This window comes from Moschus berezovskii, chromosome 1, assembly GCF_049115385.1.
Source record: "Moschus berezovskii isolate FMDL1 chromosome 1, NW_MosBer_1.0, whole genome shotgun sequence".
NCBI classification, from domain to species: Eukaryota; Metazoa; Chordata; class Mammalia; order Artiodactyla; family Moschidae; genus Moschus; species Moschus berezovskii.
Genome location: NC_142460.1, coordinates 71,844,924 through 71,863,112, shown reverse-complemented (window position 1 = coordinate 71,863,112; position 18,189 = coordinate 71,844,924). Strand labels below are relative to the sequence as shown.

The following is an 18,189-nucleotide window of genomic DNA, read 5'->3' as shown; positions in this document are numbered from 1 at the left end:
GCTGTAGATGGTAGTTTTCAAACATCTATCTGCAGAATATAGCATACATTGGCTATTTGGATAAATTGAAACCTGATTATAATAATTATTATTAATATTATTATATATTATAGTATATATATATAGGGGGGGTACCAAATTACTTTTTTGAAGGAATGGTACTAAAGAAAGAACTTAAGTAGATGTTTTGTTACAAATTATAGAAAAGGTGAAGGTAACCCAAATATGCATGCACTGCCTAGGTGACCAGGGAAGTCACCCCTGTGGCTGTGGGAAGCCAGCCTGAGGCTCGGCTCTCACTGCGTCCCAGGCTGTGCTTGTCAACGAGGTCCGCCGCCGTGCCAGATCCAGGGGCCCCCATCTTGCGCAGGTTGGTTATATGGTCACCCAGTTCTTTGATGGCTTCCAACTGTTCATTCAGGTAATGAGTCTCAATGGAATCTCATAGGTGGGGATCATTTTTTTCAGCGGCCAGTTTGCTCAGTTCCAGTAGTGATTGACTCACACTTCTGTCCAAGCGCAGCCCACATTCCGTTGCATTCAGCCCATTCTCCCAGTCACCAGGCTCTGGTTTCTTGATATCCGTCGAAGATTCGGCCGCCTCTCCAGTTCTGCAACTTCATCAGTTTCTCAGCGTGTTCTCTCTCCTCATGAGATTGGTGAAGAATTTGGCAAAGTTCTTCAAAGCCGCATCATCGCGGTCCAAACAGTACGACACGAACAGATAGACACAGGAGGCGTAGAGCTCCAGGTTGACCCGGAGGCTGATGGCGGCCTCCGAGGCCTGGTGGCAGTTCCAGCGCCCCTGCGAGGCCGTGCGGGCGGCATGGAGGCGGCTGAGACGGGGCGGTGGTGGCGGCGGCGGCGGCTGCGCGGCGCTGGGGTGGGGCGGGGAGCTTGGGCCGGTCGGAGGGCGCTGTCAGGTGGTGACGAGGGCTGGCTACATACATACGTATGACATGACATTGAAGTCGCTCAGTCGTGTCTGCCTCTTTGCGACCCCATGGACTGTAGCTCACCAGGCTCCTCCGTCCATGGAACTTTCCAGGCAAGAATACTGGAGTGGGTTGCCATTTCCTTCTCCAGGAGATCTTCCCAACCCAGGGATCGAACCAGGTCTCCCGCTTTGTAGGCAGACGCTTTACCATCTGAGCCACCAGGGAAGTCCATATATATATATATATATATATATATTTGTGTTTCTCTTAAGGTGAAAAGAAAAACTGAGTTCAGCCATGTTTCCACATTCAACTCTTGTTCTTTCTCATCTTTATCAGGTCACTTGTAATAATTTGTCCTGTTTTGTGTTTATTCTTTTTTTCCTTTTTCTTTTCCTCACCTTATACTTTCCTGGGTGTCTTGTGTTTGCATATCTTCTAAACTGAATCCATGACCATTGCAGAAAGTAAATCCTTTGTAAAATGCTAGAGTTTTGCAAGGAATTTCTTATTACAACTTTTCTATATAAACATCATGATATTTGTCAGAAAAAATTAATACAGGAAACTGAGTGGAGCAAGTCTATTGAATAAGAACAAAGTAAACATTAGACTTCTTCATCTTGGAAGCATGATTTAAACAGTGACCAGTATTTATTTCATAAATATTTATTGAGTACCTTTTATCCTTTAGATCCTGTATGGGTTTTGACATAGAACAGTGAACAAAGAAAAACAATTCCTGTTCTCATGGTACAGGAGGTATCTCATGGTACATTCAAGTATCAGTAGAAAGTATGATATTACTCGTCAAGGTTTAGAAGGCTTGAAGTGTATATAATTGGGAACAGGGGTATTTGAGAAAAAAAGAATACAAACTTAAGAATACAAAATTGGGCATATAACTATTTAGAACAAAAAGAAATTCACAAAATTTAAAAAAAAATTAAATCTGGTACATGACACAGGCATTATAAAATTCAGGAAAGTAATAACAAATTACTTCTACTAATAAATTGACATACCAATATAATACTTTTTCCTAAAATATTAGTTGTACAGTTTTGTAGCTTCTTCATACATCTTTGGCTTTATACCATTTTCTGTAGAGAGTACAGAAAAAAAAACAAAAAACTTAGGCTTTTTGTCTACGTGATTGAAATACTTATTATAGTTTATAAAAGTTCCAGTTTTGCAACTCAACGAGAAATGCAATGTTGAAGTGCAATTTATTATAAAAGGGTGAAAAATACATGATTCTTTATACACTGACATACTCTATGGTATACCTACTGGTTTGTTCTTTAAAAATTTGGAATTCTAATCATTTTTATATCATGCAAATACATTTATAGTAATAGAATATTTTCACTGAATAAGCAGAAGGGAGAACTGAGTCTTCTCCTTAAATATTTACCTGTTTCTCCTCCATAGCCCACATATTTATAGTGTGTAGTGTAGGACTCATTCATCTCACAATATGACTTCTAACCATGCATTATTAGAGACCAGCACTAACTTAACCCTTCATGGAAGAGAACCTGAACCACATCCATAAATCTCATTAAGCCTAAACTAAATGTATCTCCAATGCAATTTCCACTTAATTGAATTCACCCTTAATTGAATTGGATTCTGGGCCAGGAGGGGACATGTGCTCAAAGGAAAGTCAAAGTGGAAAGAGGCAATTGTCTTATGCCATTGTGGCTAAAATTGTCTTTTGCAAATTTTACAAAAGCATTGCTAGAGCTCTTCTTGGAGCTTTGGAAGAGGCTTGAGCAAGAGAGAGGCTCTGGGATTTCAGCTACATTAGATTTACAGTAATTCTGTTTCTGTGGTCACAAATAAATTGAACAAAACTGTTTTACTTCTCTAGAGATGACATTTTCAGAGACACAGTGTTATTCTTACCCGTTGAAAGTAAACACAGTCATATCAAGGTTAACAGTATCATTCAGTTAACTTAGCATTTTGCTGTGGGGAGCTCTCTGGAAGTGATTGTGTATGACTCTCTTGCATAAGAGGGATATGGATCCAGAATTATCCTCCATCCGTAGCCTCCACTGGGGTAACGCCCCACTTGGTTCTTATTGTCATATATTTGCATGCACTGTTGCTAGATGTGGTGTCCAAGTTTATTCTACATTCACTATCTGAAACTGCTCCGAACTTGGTGGCTCTCTTTCAGTCACTTTCAAGGTTCCCTCAGATGTTGTAGAAATAATTCAGGTATTTCCCTTTTCCACAGAAGGAGGTGCTGACCCTAATATGCTGCCTGAGAGTCTGCTCACCATTCCCATCTCTCAGCACTTGCAATTCCATTGCTTTATCATCTCAGTTGAAGAAGTTGTCTAAGATGCTAGTAGTCTTTCTAGTCTTCTCTGAGATATTCTATGCTCTTGGATTCCTATTCACCTCTTAGAGTATCTAATACCTTTGCTCCTCTAATTCTTGGCCCAGAAGTTGGGGCACTGGGTCCACATCTCCACTTAGTTTTACTATTCACATCAACCTTCTTTCAGAGGCTAGTCAAACTTTTATCTCCTTTTAAAATAGATCTAATTTTTAGGAAGCATCCTACAGTCTTTCCAAGTCTGCCTATGTCTAACAGTTAAGATTTAAGAAATTAAAAATCAATTTTTCTGTGAATCATCTACTTTTGTAATTGAAAGTTATTTCAGGATATGTTTCTCTGCCATTAATTAAAAAGTATACATGGGCAACTCAGTAGATTTCTCTTTCTGGACATTAAATACTTTTCCAATTAGGAGATGAATGACACTGGAGCAATTAGTGGGGTGTCTTGGGACCATAAAACAGTGTGGCCATAAAGATGTCTCTATTTAAAATTTCCAAGCCTTATCCTGTCAAGACTAAAAGTGATGAAAATGAGAAATTTTATCAAATGCTAATATATTACATTTTGTATAAGGAGATATCTTTTAAAATACTTCAACAAGTAAAAACCATGGAGATATATTTAAAATGTATAACATGAAATACTACTTCAACTAGAGAATAATATGGAAAAGACTTGTTTTATCAAAATTAAAATAGTTTTGTTCTGATTGTAAAGTCATTTCATATTTATTTTTAAAATCTCATGTAATAAATTACATTTAAAATTGCCCATACTGAAAGATAATGCTAGTATTTAATATTCTTATTCAAAACTTGAATAATTGCTTATTCCAAGAGCTAGTATAGGCAGAAAATGAAAATAAATGTACAAGTTCTTAACAGCGGTTTACAGACGAAAGTAATGGGTCTATAAATGGAAAATGGGATCTATTTTACCATAGGTAATAGCTATTATGACTTTCCTTCAGCTGCTATTGACTGTGTAGTCGTGTGCTGACCCACAGTCAGCATAAAATGGTTAATCAGCAAAACTCGGAGGATAACTTGAACTGGCAGTTGCCCCAAACTTCAGGGTAGTTATTATAACTCTTCCACTGTCTCAGGCAAAGATAAAATGAAGAGAGAATGTATGAGGGCAGTGCATTGAGATATGAAAGAAAAAATCCTGGGAAACCTGGCAGTAATCTTGGGCCACTTTGGAAAATATATTTTGGAGGACAAGCATTTTCATATTTCAATGTTACACAAATCTCCAGAGAAGTAAAAAATTAGGAAAGGCAGTAAATTGAGCTTTAGCAAGAGAGTTGATGTCAACTCTGAACTCAAAGTTTGAATTTTGAACAGTTGCAGAAAACAGCATTGAGAAAATATCTCTCACACATTCTTATTTGTTGTTGCTCAATCACTAAGTCGTGTCTGACTCTTTGTAACCCAATGGACTGGAGCACACCAGGCTTCCCTGCCCTTCACTGTCTCCCAAAGTTTGTTCAAACTCATGTCCATTAAGTTGGTGATGCCATCCAACCATCACATCCTCTGTCTCCCTCTTCTCCTGCCCTCAATCTTTCCCAGCATCAGGGTCTTTTCCAATGAGTCAGATTTCACTGACTGAGTTGCCAAAGTCCTGGAGCTTCAACTTCAGTCCTTCCAATGACTATTTAAGGTTGATTTCCTTTAAGATTGACTGGTTTGATCTCCTAGCTGTCCAAGAGGCTCTCAAGAGTCTTCTCTAGCACCGCAATTTGAAAGCATTGATTCTTCAGCGCTCAGCCTTTTCATGGCCCAACATTCATCTCCACATTTGACTACTGGAAAAACCATATAAAAGCCCAGAAACTCAAATATGCCTACTCCAAAATAGTCTAGAATAACATGTGCAATAACAAACCAAGTCTTGTTTGCGATGATAGTTAAGAATCAGCAAGACAGGACATCAAATAATCCTTTTAACTTCAACCAGTTTTGGGTGCTAAAAGCTCCTTATGTAAACTTAAAATCACTATCACATACTATGAAACATTTATAGGATAAAAATCATAGGATAAATGAAAAATGTATAAGTAAACTTCAAAGAATAATGCATAGAAGATAGGTATGACTTAACATTTTTGTGGAAAATATCCGAAAGCAAGTGTTACTTGAACAGGACCTAAGAGTTGGAGAGAACTGATAACTAAAATAGATTAGAAGGTTTTCAAAGAAGAAATGACAAAATTAAATTGTACAGATGAGTGTACTCTGTTGTGAAATAAAAGATACGTGACAGTGAGAAAGGTAGGTAAGATGAGTCAAGAAATTTTTGTATAGTAAAAGAAATTAGTGTTGGGTCAGGATTTTACTCTTAGACCTGATCCTAACTTTCTGGTTGTTTTCAGGCAAATCTCTTGTCTGTATCTCATTTTCTTTCTTTGTAAAATTATGCTAAACATGGCATTTCTAAAATTTGATGTACATGATAATAAAAACTAAAATATATTAAATATTCTATGAGCATAGCATACTTTTAGCATCCATTTCACACCAGCAATTTTATGAGTCAAACTGTTATTATTCTCCTTTTTAACATAGCAAAATTAATCATTGAAAAAATTATTCAAACTTATTTTGTAGCTAGTTGACTAGGAAAAGATATGGGAAAAGTAGAAAATTTTAGGGAAAATGAGTCAGGGGACTGTGTTTAGGAAGCAGTATATAATGCTGGAAATTTTGTAGGGAAGCAGTCCATTAAGGAGATCAAAAGGAGATCAAACCAGACAATCCTAAAGGAAACCAGTCCTGAATATTCATTAGAAGGACTGATGCTGAAGCTCCAATACTTTGGCCACCTGATGTGAAGAACCGACTCATTGGAAAAGACCCTGATGCTGGGAAAGATGGAAGGCAGGAGGAGATGGGGATGACAGAGAGTGAGATGATGGGATGGCATTACTGACTCAATGGACATGAGTTTGAGCAAACTCTGGAAGTTGATGATGGACAGGGAAGACTGGCTTGTTGCAGTCCTTGGAGTCACAAAGAGTTCGACATGACTGAGCGACTGAATTGAATCCATTAAGAGCGTATTCTAGAAATCAATTTATGAATTGATAAGAGATTATAATTAAAAGGTAAAGGAGGGAACACAGAAGAAAGAATTAGCTTAGGAGACATTTCAATGAGTATTACTGATAAATAGCTATGGATGTAAAAAACGAAGACTAGTAGAATATAGCTTTGGAGTCAGGAATGTCTAAACTCTGACATTTTCTCTCTGGATCTTCAAACTTAGTTTCCTTACCTGTAAAATAAGAGTCAGAATACCTACCATGCCAGTTGTTTGAAGATTGAAATTAGATATCATACAGTATGCCAGTGTTGAATTTCTTAATTGCTAACTGATTAACATCATGTGATGACAAGTTTGGAGTTTTCATCAAAGCATATTATTGAGTTACTAATGATACCACTTATTATGTATAGTATCAACAATAAACATTTACTTGTAAGTAATCTACTGCTAACTTTGGGAAAATACAAATAAGTGTGTGATGCTGATCCTTTATATTAATGATTCACAATCCTTTAGCAATGATAAGAAAAGTAGGACTTCCCTGGTGGCTCAGTGGTAAAGACATCACCTGCCAATGCAGGAGACATGGATTTGATCCCTGATCAGGGAACATGCTGGAGAAGGAAATGGCAACCCACTCCAGTACTCTTGCCTGGAAAATCCCATGGACGGAGGAGCCTGGTAGGCTGCAATCCATGGGGTCACTAAGAGTCAGACACGACTGAGTGACTTCACTTTCACTTTTCACTTTCACGCCTTGGAGAAGGAAATGGCAACCAGCTCCAGTGTTCTTGCCTAGAGAATCCCAGGGACAGGGGAGCCTGGTGGGCTGCCATCTATGGGGTCTCACAGAGTCAGACACGACTGAAGCGACTTAGCAGCAGCAGCAGCAACAGCAGGGAACATGCCACGGAGCAACTAAGCTCATGTGCCACAACTATTGAGCCTGTGCTGTAGCACCCAGGAGCCATATGCCCATGCTCTGCAACAAGAGAAGCCACTGCAATGAAAAGACCACATACCGCAACTAGAGAGTAGCCCCTACTCACCACAAGTAGGGTAAACCCCAGGCAGCAACAAAGATCCAGCACAACTAAAAGTGAATAAAATTAAAAGAAAAACCAAAAAGAAAAGTACATAAAGAGAAAACCAAAAGTCAAACCACTATGTGATAATGCAATAAGAGAATTACAGGGTACAATAAGGATTGAGAAATGAGGAAGCTTATTTCTGGCTAAGGGATGAGAAGCATAAAACTATGATCTAACTCTTAGAAAACAAGTAGAATTTCAACATACAGAGTTGGGATCATACCACGTTTTTGGATTAGAGTGAAAAAGATACGTTATTAGGAAAAAGGCAAGAATACTCTGGTTAAGGTGGTAAGTGTATACTGGGAGAATAGTAGAGGGAAAGTTATGCATGGTTTGCAGATGATTTTGGAGAAGGCAATGGCAAGCCAGTCCAGTACTCTTGCCTAGAAAACCCCTGGATGGAGGAGCCTGGTGGGCTGCAGTCCGTGGGGTCGCTAAGGGTCGGACATGACTGAGCGACTTCACTTTCACTTTTCACTTTCACATATTGGAGAAGGAAATGGCAACCCACTCCAGTGTTCTTGCCTGGAGAATCCCAGGGAAGGGGGAGCCTGGTGGGCTTCTGCCTATGGGGTCACACAGAGTCGGACACGACTGAAGTGATTTAGCAGCAGCAGATGATGATTTTGAGTGATAGGCCAGCATTGAATTTTATTCTTCAGGAAGCAGGGAAGGAGGTTTACGTTTTTGAAAACAAAATGACACAATGAAATTGGTGATGTAAAGAGATTAACAAACTAAAAAAATTGTAGTACTGGGGCATGGTAATATAATAACCGATGGATTCAAGATTAAAAGAAGTGTGTCTATTTTTACCCATATACTTTAAAACAAGGATCCTTTATTTGAGAAATAATTCACCCCTCATACTTGTGTTCTCTCTAAAGATTGATCTGGTTTCTCCTTTATGACCAATTGTTTCTAAGGGTAAACCCAGAGTCGCAGAGGACTTCTAAGGAGGAGTGAGTTTACAAAGAAAACCAGGGGTCTGGTGAGATAGGTGCAAATGAATTTTTGTGGATAGCATATTGTTAAGTGGGGATTTTTCTTTCTTTTTTTTTTTTTTCCTGGAAGCTGTTAGGCAACCAATGTCCTCTACTGTTCTAAAAACATGTTATGCTGATGAGCACAGACATAGAAGGAAAGTAGATGAATTTCTCAGAAATTCTAGGTTCAAGTCCTATCTTTCAGTAGTTCTGTAATAATCGACAGGCTGCATAATTTCTCAATACTCTGATATTATCATCTTTACAACAGGGATAATAGAGACTTCCCTGGTGGTCCAGTGATTAAGACTCCATGCTTCCAATGCAGGGGGCCTGGGTTGTATTCCTGGTTGAGGAACTAGTTCCCACATGCTGAAATGAAGAACAAAGATCCTGCAACTAAGACCCAATGCAGCCAAATAAATAAATATTTTTAAAAATTAAAATAAGATAGGGATAATAATACTTCATAGGGATATTGTGAAGCCTGAATGACAAAATGCACTGAATCACAGTAAATGTTACATGATATTTAGCTTCTGTTGTCGTTAGTATCAATTATTTTTAGGTTGAATTCATTGTAATAGTTCAAGAGTATCTTAATTATAAGTCAGATCAGAATGTTTAGCAGAAGAACTAAAAAAGTTGAGATTAAAAAAAAGGAATAATGACAGGGGTGAGACAGTTAAGATAATACAGAAAAAATTATAAAAGAATAATAGCCCTTGAACTCAGAGAACTGGAAAAACAAAAACCTGTGAAGCCGGTCCTACAAATTTACTAGTCCTAAAATCAGTGAAAGTAAAAGCATGTTATTGGAATAAGTGCTTTGAAATTGAGCCATAGGTATGGAGTTACTGTAGGATGTAGCTCCATCAGTTTGACGGAAAATGAAATAGAAATATCAGAGAGTGGGAGAGTCTTGAATAATACCAAGATATATAGAATGCATTAATGCATTAAGAAAAAACAGAAAAGAAAAAATGAGACCAGAGGATTAAATGAAAATCAAAAATATACTATTTTAAAAGCCCAAATTAAAAAAATAAAAAAGAAAACCACCTTCTGTGGTGATTTATGTGGACTTAATGTTCATAGGTTCAGGGAAATAGTGATTGAAAGTAAAAAATAACTCAAAATGGAACTTACAAGGCTAATGTCCCTTAATTAAGTACCATCAGAATCATGTGAAACAAAGTCAGATATGGAAGAATATGTGGCTAATGGATAATAAGAAATAGAGGTCCAATCATCTTTGCAAAATAAAGTAGGCAGAATCTGGATTTAATGAGTAGCATTTGAAAGTATTTTATGTGTGTGGAATAAGCTGGAAAAAATGAAAAGAAAAATCCCACTGGGTTAGAGCTTGTTTGGTACTGAGTACCATGAATTTTCAGTGGGCAAGATCTACATGATTGTCTGTTTTGCAGTCCTGGCCAATAAAGGAGAAAGTAGATCCAGGGGTAATTCAAAGTTCAGAATGGGTTCCCTTTGAGTTAGACCATGAGACAGTCTTGAGTCAGTCAGTTCAGTTCAGTCAGTTCAGTCGCTCAGTCGTGTCCGACTCTCCGCGACCCCATGAATCACAGCACGCCAGGCCTCCCTGTCCATCACCAACTCCCGGAGTTCACCCAAACTCATGTCCACAGAGTCGGTGATGCCATCCAGCCATCTCATTCTCCGTCGTCCCCTTCTCCTCCCGCCCCCAACCTTTCCCAGCATCAGAGTCTTTTCCAGTGAGTCAACTCGTCGCATGAGGTGGCCAAAGTATTGCAGCTTCAGCTTTAGCATCAGTCCCTCCAATGAACATCCAGGATTGATCTCCTCTAGAATGGACTGGTTGGATCTCCTTGCAGTATAAGGGACTCTCAAGAGTCTTCTCCAACACCACAGTTCAAAAGCATCGATTCTTCGGCGATCAGCTTTCTTCACATAGGGAGCAACAAATATAGCTTGAAAATAAATGTTCACAGAGGCAACTTGGCAGCCAAATAGTCTCTAGAATGGGTCTTACTTCCTTCAAAATAGAACCAAACAATATCTTGGCAGCATATACTATAGTGGTGGCCTCATGCTTTATAAGCATCTTGGTTGTTTCTTAAAGTTGGTTTTAAGCCTGAAGAGAATATGCATTTCGAGTCTAAGAGGGAACCAATAGCAGAAGGACTATAACAATTAAATCCAGGTTTATCCCTCTTCTAACCCATTTAGCTATCTCAGCCTCACAGTCTGAATTTGGCAAGTGAGCTGTCTCAGTCTGCTCCTCCTTCTTGGCAAGGCAGACATCTGGCCAATTGCACCTGTTTCCAGCAGCGCTACTACTCCCAGGAGCCCTATGTTGGTTTAAATGAAGTGGGAGCTAATGGGACTTGAATTACACATGGAATGGGATGGAAATGTGTGAAAAGGAGAGCTAAGCAAAGCCAATTAGCTAACCTGGAATGGATAAACTAAACTGAGTAATTGGAAAGAATGGCAGAACAAGGTTAGACAAAATAGCAACCAAGATGATGAATGTACTTGGAAGAAGGAAGCAGACAAGTTCCTGGTCTAGGGGGAAAAAACAAAACTCCATCTGCTTGTTCAAGTGGCTCCAGCTTCTAATATGAATTAAAGATAATTCTGAACTATGCTCCAGCAGCACTGCTGAAAGAAATTGCTTCAGGGAACAGGCTTTGTCTCTCCTAACCTCAGCTTGATGACTTGCGGTACATAATGAGTGCTGTGGTGCTGTCAGAGGGGTGGAATCTGCACCTAGAAAAGCTTACATTGAAAGTAGAGTGAGCCTTCAAAATAACATATCTTTCCTCCTTGCAGAAACAATGATGATATTTTAATGTAAAAATTGCTGAAATGGTCTAGATGTGAATTCCGCTTCATTTTACATAGCATTTTGGACTTTTTCAATCTCCTCCCATCACTTATTTCAACTATACCTACTGCTCCACCCACCAGTAGTGCAAGTTCATACTAGCAAAATATATGTCACAGGATTAAAATTCCTTTTGTTTTCTACACTGAAAATGCTGAAGATTATATGACATGGTTATGTACCATACATGATAAACAAACTACTATGATAATTTGTGAAATTTCATAACCTTATAATAACTTCAACTGTAAAATAATTAACCTTGAAGTGAAAGTGTTAGTTGTTCAGTCGTGTCCTACTTTTTGCAACCTCATGGACTGTGGCCTGCCGGGCTCGTCTGTCCATGGGATTCTCCAGGCAAGAATACTGGAGTGGGTATCCATTCCCTTCTTCAGGGGATATTCCAAACCCAGGGATCAAACCCGGGTCTCCCACATTGCAGGCAGATTCTTTACCGTTTGAGCCACAAGGAAAGCCCACTATAATTAACCTTAGATGCCCAGAATATTAAGACAGAAACCTTTTGAAATTACTTGCCCCAGAAGTTAATCAACAAAAAATAATATATTGAAATTCTCTGCATGTGTGGACATGTATGTGTGTTCAACTATCTACCTAGAGCTTCTTTTTCCTCAGAACTAACAAGTTACCGAAACATACCTATATGTCTTAAATTTAAATTATTTTTGTTAATCAACATGTCTCAGAGCTAAACATTTCAGAAAACAATATGGGAAAATATTTTCTATGATTCCAAAGTTATATAATAAATCCACATGTGCCCCTGTATCTACTGAGCTTTGCTTCTTCATGAAAGGCCAAGGAAAAAATGAATACATGTTTTTATAAAACTCAGTTGTGGTAAAATATAGACATTTTTCCTATTTTCAAACATTTTCTGTCCCCACTTATTTACTTTATAATTCAATAAATACTTGGGCACTTATCAAAATTAATCATTTTGGTATAAGAATTTGAAAAGGAAAAGTTTCAGTGTATGTGTATGTGTGTGTGTGTTTAATGTCAGCCACTACAAATTATTAAGTAGGTGATATTATGTCTGTCTTCACATTATATTTCTATAATTCAAGTCTTTTTTCTAGAAATTTTCATGTGGGTACCATGGTACCATATGATAAAACTCATATTAACAAAAAGTCATTTCTTGTGGGTAGTTTGAGATATACAGGTTTTGCTTTGTTTTTGTCCTTCATATGGACTCCTGAAATACATTTTATATGTAATGAAAAAAGAGAGCTATTAAAGTTTATGAAAAACCACTGTAATAAAAGATCTTTTTGACTTTAGAATCTTCCACCTGGAGATAATCTTTCCTTTATCTTATCTGGCCCATCATTCATGGACACACACATACACACACAATTGCTAAATTGTCATTGTGTTTCCAGTGGCTCAGACAGGAAAGAATGCCTACAATACAGGAGACCAGGGTTCAAACCCTGGGTCAGGGAGGTCCCCTAGAGAAGGAAATGGCAACTCATTTCAGTATTCTTGCCTGGACAATTCCATGGACAAAGGAGCCTGGCAGGCTGTCGTCCACGGGGTCACAAACAGTTGGACATGACTGAGTGACTAACACATACTTCCTCTTTTAAATTGGCCAAATGTGTTTCTCTTATCGATGACTTATAAAAAGAAGGTGTTGATTTAGAAATGAGAGCAGCCACCTAAGAAGAATTTCATTTATTCACTGTAAAGATCTCAAAATAAGCCTACTCTATCTAGGATGTTCTGTATAAGGAAATAAAATGAGATTAACTGGGCTAAATGCCAAGAGAAAGTGGTAATTAGACAAGCTCAGAAGTGCCAAACCTTCTACACTACCAGAAAAAATGAAGAGAGACACTGAAATGGCAAAATGAACACTACATTCAAATATCACACTTTTTTCAAGATTCAAAGATTTCATTAACTTTAGGGAGAATTTAGGTTAAAGCCATGTAATAAAATAGTTGTTTAAAGGTTTAAATTCAGGCTTGAAAGAACTTAATGTAGGTGTGTAGGTTAATCAGGATACATACTTAAATTTAGAACTATATGAATTTTCTTTGTAAATTCTCCCTTATTTTCTGCAACTCACTTCTCCTTTGTAGATTTGAAATGCCCTCCCTTTAACTACTAGGAGAGATGAATTCTGTGACATTAATGAAAGAATTTGTAGAATTTGAACCTCACAAAAGCATATTATGATTATCTTCGTATTTCAAAAATTTCTTCCAGAGACAAATGGGGCCTCAAAATAGAAACAAAATGAGACAAAGGATTAGTTGACTTGCAAGTGAATTGAGGAGTTGTTTTAGAGAAACAGCTGTATATCTATCAGCATATCATTCTATTTCAAGCATAGGATTGGCTTGAAGACAGTGTACAGAATTTAAAAATTAACTTCAGTAGTGCCAATCCTACTGTTTTCAGTGAGGAAGGAGGGCAAGGTGGATATATTTAGTAGTGTTGCATAGAAAACTTCTTTGCTTCCGTATCTCCTGTTAACTGTGCACCCCTTTCATTCTCATTCTTCAGGAAAATAGAGACATTACAAACATATCTTACTCTATTGTTCCACCAAAACTGATAGTAATAATAATGAAGATGATGACCTTGATACCACAAAAAGAAAAAAGCCACTAGTAGACATGGACAGAGAAACAAGTTAATAGAGAGCGGCTACATCACAGACCCAGAGCCAACATTTTGCAAAGCATATGTGAGGGTACCAAAGCTGATGCCCCGAAAAACTATAGTTATGTGAAAACCTTAATTTATAACAAGGGCCTGGAAACATAAGAAGCTGACATCCCAACATAAATGATTTATGTTGTGTTCTGACAAGAACTACTTCATTAACTGCAGTGGTTAAGTGTTGTTGTCAGTTGTTTACAACAGAGGAATTTAAGACAAATCCAAATCCAGTGTACTAACTCTTTACTTCACTCTATATGAGTATTTCATCATCTCCCTCCTCAAAATGTTGTCATCTCCATAAGGTCTTTATTTAGATACCTTTAATCCTGGGTGTTCATTGGAAGGACTGATGCTAAAGCTGAAACTCCAATACTTTGGCCACCTCATGCGACGAGTTGACTCACTGGAAAAGAGTCTGATGCTGGGAGGGATTGGGGGTGGGAGGAGATGGGGATGACAGAGGATGAGATGGCTGGATGGCATCACCGACTCGATGGACATGAGTCTGAGTGAACTCCGGGAGTTGGTGATGGACAGGGAGGCCTGGTGTGCTGTGATTCATGGGGTCGCAAAGAGTCAGACACGACTGAGCGACTGAACTGAACTGAACTGAAACATACCTCATCTGGTAAAACCAATGCAACCATTATAGTTAAGTTTCTAGTTTCCAGTGTAGGAAAAACACATGGAAAGAGTATCCCTTTTCAAGTTGTCTTTCAAAGCTTATATTCATTTCCTATGGCGCATTACAAAAAATCCAGAAGACTCTCTTAAACTGAAGATATAAAAACATTGTAGTCAAGAGTGTGGTGATAGAGCATATTTTAGAAGCCAAAGCTATTACATGGTATCAATCCCCACTTTTGGCATATCTAGATATATTTCACAGCCACAAAGATGTTAAGTCCAGAGGTACCTTTTTTTTTTTTCACTCCAGTTTACCATTAGGCAATTTCTTAGTCATGCTCTCTAGCCAGAGATTTCTCTGATGTCACAGAATGAAAAGCATAATTACCAATAAACCCTTCATTGATAATATCATCAACTCATATTGCTTCTAACCACTGAAGACAATTTCATTAAATCCCAATCCTCCTTTTGAACTAGGTCTTTTTCATAACCAATCCACTGATAAATGAAGCCTCACATTGTTTAGGAAACTGTGCTTGTCATGAAGCCTACATTTGTCAGACTATCCCCCCAGAGAGTCCCATTCATCAGGCCTTGTCAAGTTGCATTGCTCAGCCTCATTAATGCCACCTCACAGGCTGCAACACTACATCCCGCCCGGAACTGCCTGATAGACGGCTCCTCCCTGCACAGACTCCTAAGGGGACCTTTGAGTAATGCTTTATGAGAGCGCCAGTGAAGGAAACAGCACCTTAATGAAAGACACGCACCAGAGCGTAATTAACTATTACTGCAGCCCATTGCTGTTGGCATCAATACTTCCGTCAATATGTCACCTATGAGGATGACGACTAACCTTTCTTAAGGGAAAGCACAAATGATGAGAGAAACTAAAATTAGAGGAGGGGTGATTTCAAAAACTGTTTTATAGAAATGGTTTAGATAATGTTGACTAAAAGAGGAACCAGTCCTCACTCTCTCAGCTAATGTAGTTAGAGTAAGAAAAACAGCCTCAGGAGAACAGAAAAAGTCAGAACAAAGGCCAGAGATTATCAAGAAAACCATTTAGCACTGGAGGTAAATGTTTATTTGAATTGTGACAAACACTGTCAGTAGAAGATTAAGATTTGGTAGATTTAAGCTCTTTGTCATTGCAAATACTCTAAACACAGAGTCTAAATGGAAGATCACTTAAGACACACAGTGTATCTTTGAATTAAAAGTGACAGGAATGAAAAGCAGAGATTGATGACAACTGTGCTCTTTACAGCACTCTCCCTTGTTCTTATTTTCCTAATATCAGCCTCTTAGAAAGAATTAAAATAAATGAAAAGATTATTTATTTACACCTGCTTTAAAATGCTACACATACACACACACACAGACTCTCCATTCATCATTATTCCACAATTATATGCAGCTTCTGCTCTGGTCTAATTGCCTTTGCAGAATAACAAAAGAAGTAAATGGCTTTTTTTTACTAAGCTGTAAATCAAATTCCTTTTTGCGACAGTGGCATCTGTGGGTATAGAGGCCCCTTTAGCAAGACAGTGTCCAATTATGAACAAACATTGCTGCTATCCCCAAGGGAAACAGAATTCAGAGGATATGTGAGACAGCACATGGTCAGATAATCTGGTGCTTTGGTAACTTTTTGACATTACAATATTTATTAGTGTTAATAGTGGTAAGGTGTATTCCTGCCCAGGTGGAGTTTAAAAGGGCAGCTTTAAAAAACTGAGTGCTAAGCCTGAATACATCAGTGTGTCTAGTCAAGTTCTCTCAAAAAAATCTATAATTATCTGGAAAAGTCATGTTGTCAGATTTTCTTCATAATATATGGATGGATATTACTTTTATCTCAACTTTTAGGATCTGATTTTTTATTCCTAAAAATGCTTTCCACTGAATGCTTATACCCACCCACAATCTCTCATTAAAAGTCCAAAACCTAAGAACTCACAAATCTTAAAATTTATGTTACTTTATCTGGTGGTAAACTCTGTCCTAACTTGAACCAAACAGCAGTGACACATCACATGAACTTATAAGAAGATATTCATATTCTTTATTTTTCCACTTAGAGTGAATATTAATATACTGCATTCCAATGTCTTTGAGCATAACACACTGACTCAGGCTTAGAAGAAGTATTATTTCCAATATATAGTAAATGCCCTGAAGTACCTTTGTCACATTGGAAATGTACTAGGTTCTGAAATATTTGTGCCCAAGGAATTCAGTGATCGTATAATGTATTCTAGCCTTATTTTACCATCTGATCCTGATTTTTCCTATAATTATATGGGGGGGGGGGGTTGTTTCTGTCTTGTATTTTAGTTTTTCTTTTTCTTAACAAAGACCTCTTCTGCCTTTTCTATTCTTTCCAGATCCATTCCCTACCTAAAGAAGCCTCAGTCTAACCTTTAAAAATATTCTATGAAGACTTTTGAAAGATTATAGAAATTCTGAAAAAGCTAAGTGGGCCTGGACCTGAGATCCTTCATAAAGCCAAGAGCTGCCTGTTTCATAAAAACAAGATTCAGTTCAGTTCAGTCGCTCAGTCGTGTCTGACTCTTTGCGACCCCATGAATCACAGCACACCAGGCCTCCCTGTCCATCACCAACTCCTGGAGTTCACGATTAGTCATGTTTTATTCACCACCGACTAAAGAAAATACAAGGAACAATGCTACCTGCCAGAGGTTAAGGGTAGAAATAGTCACACACCAGAGATTTAAATTCAAGCCTGTCATGCATAAGTTCACATTACACTAGCCATGGTTTGGAATGCCAATCTAAGAAATGATTACAAATATGAATGCTGGTCCAAACCACTTGTATTGGTTTTATTGTTGTGTAACAAATTACCACCAACCGGAAGGAAAAGGCAACCCCCTCCAGTATTGTTGCCTGGAAAATCCCATGGAAAAAGAGCCTGGTGGGCTACAGTCCATGGGGTGGCAAAGAGTCAGATACAACTTAACAAATAAACAGCAGCAACAGTGGCTTACAACAATTCTTATTTATTAACTCACAGTGCCCTAGGCCAAAAGACCTGGCAAACCAAGCTCTGTTCTCTGCTTTGTGTCATACAAGGTCAAAATCAAAGTGTCAGCTGGACTGAGCTCTTGTCTGGACATCCTGATAACAATTTGAGCTTCATTCAAATTGTTGGCAGAGTTAAGTTCCTTGTCAGTGTAGAGTTGAGGTATTTGTTCCTTTTCTATCTTTAATTACACCTGAAAATTTTCTTTGCCAATAGGTCAGTCAGTGTTCAAGCAGAGAAACAGAAGAAGAGATGTATGTTAAGGGATTTATTGCAAGGAATTGGCATATATGAATGTGGGGATCGTCTAGGAAAAGTCTGAAATTCATTGGACACACTGGCAGAAAGGGCAGGCTGGAATGGTAGTCCACAAGCAGGATTTCCTTTGGGAAGTCTCAGTTCTGTTCTTAAGGCCTTTAGACTGATTAAAGGAAAAAAAAATAAAAAGTAAGGTACCAAAATAAATAAATAATTAGGCTAAAAGTAAAAAATTTTCCAGATAGTAAT

At 38.1% G+C, this 18,189-nt stretch overlaps 1 pseudogene; it reads right to left on the bottom strand.

Moving 5' to 3' along the window:
* Positions 1-238: 238 nt before the first annotated feature.
* The window catches only part of LOC148778746 (ferritin heavy chain-like), a 63,771-nt pseudogene continuing 45,820 nt past the window's right edge, over positions 239-18,189 (bottom strand).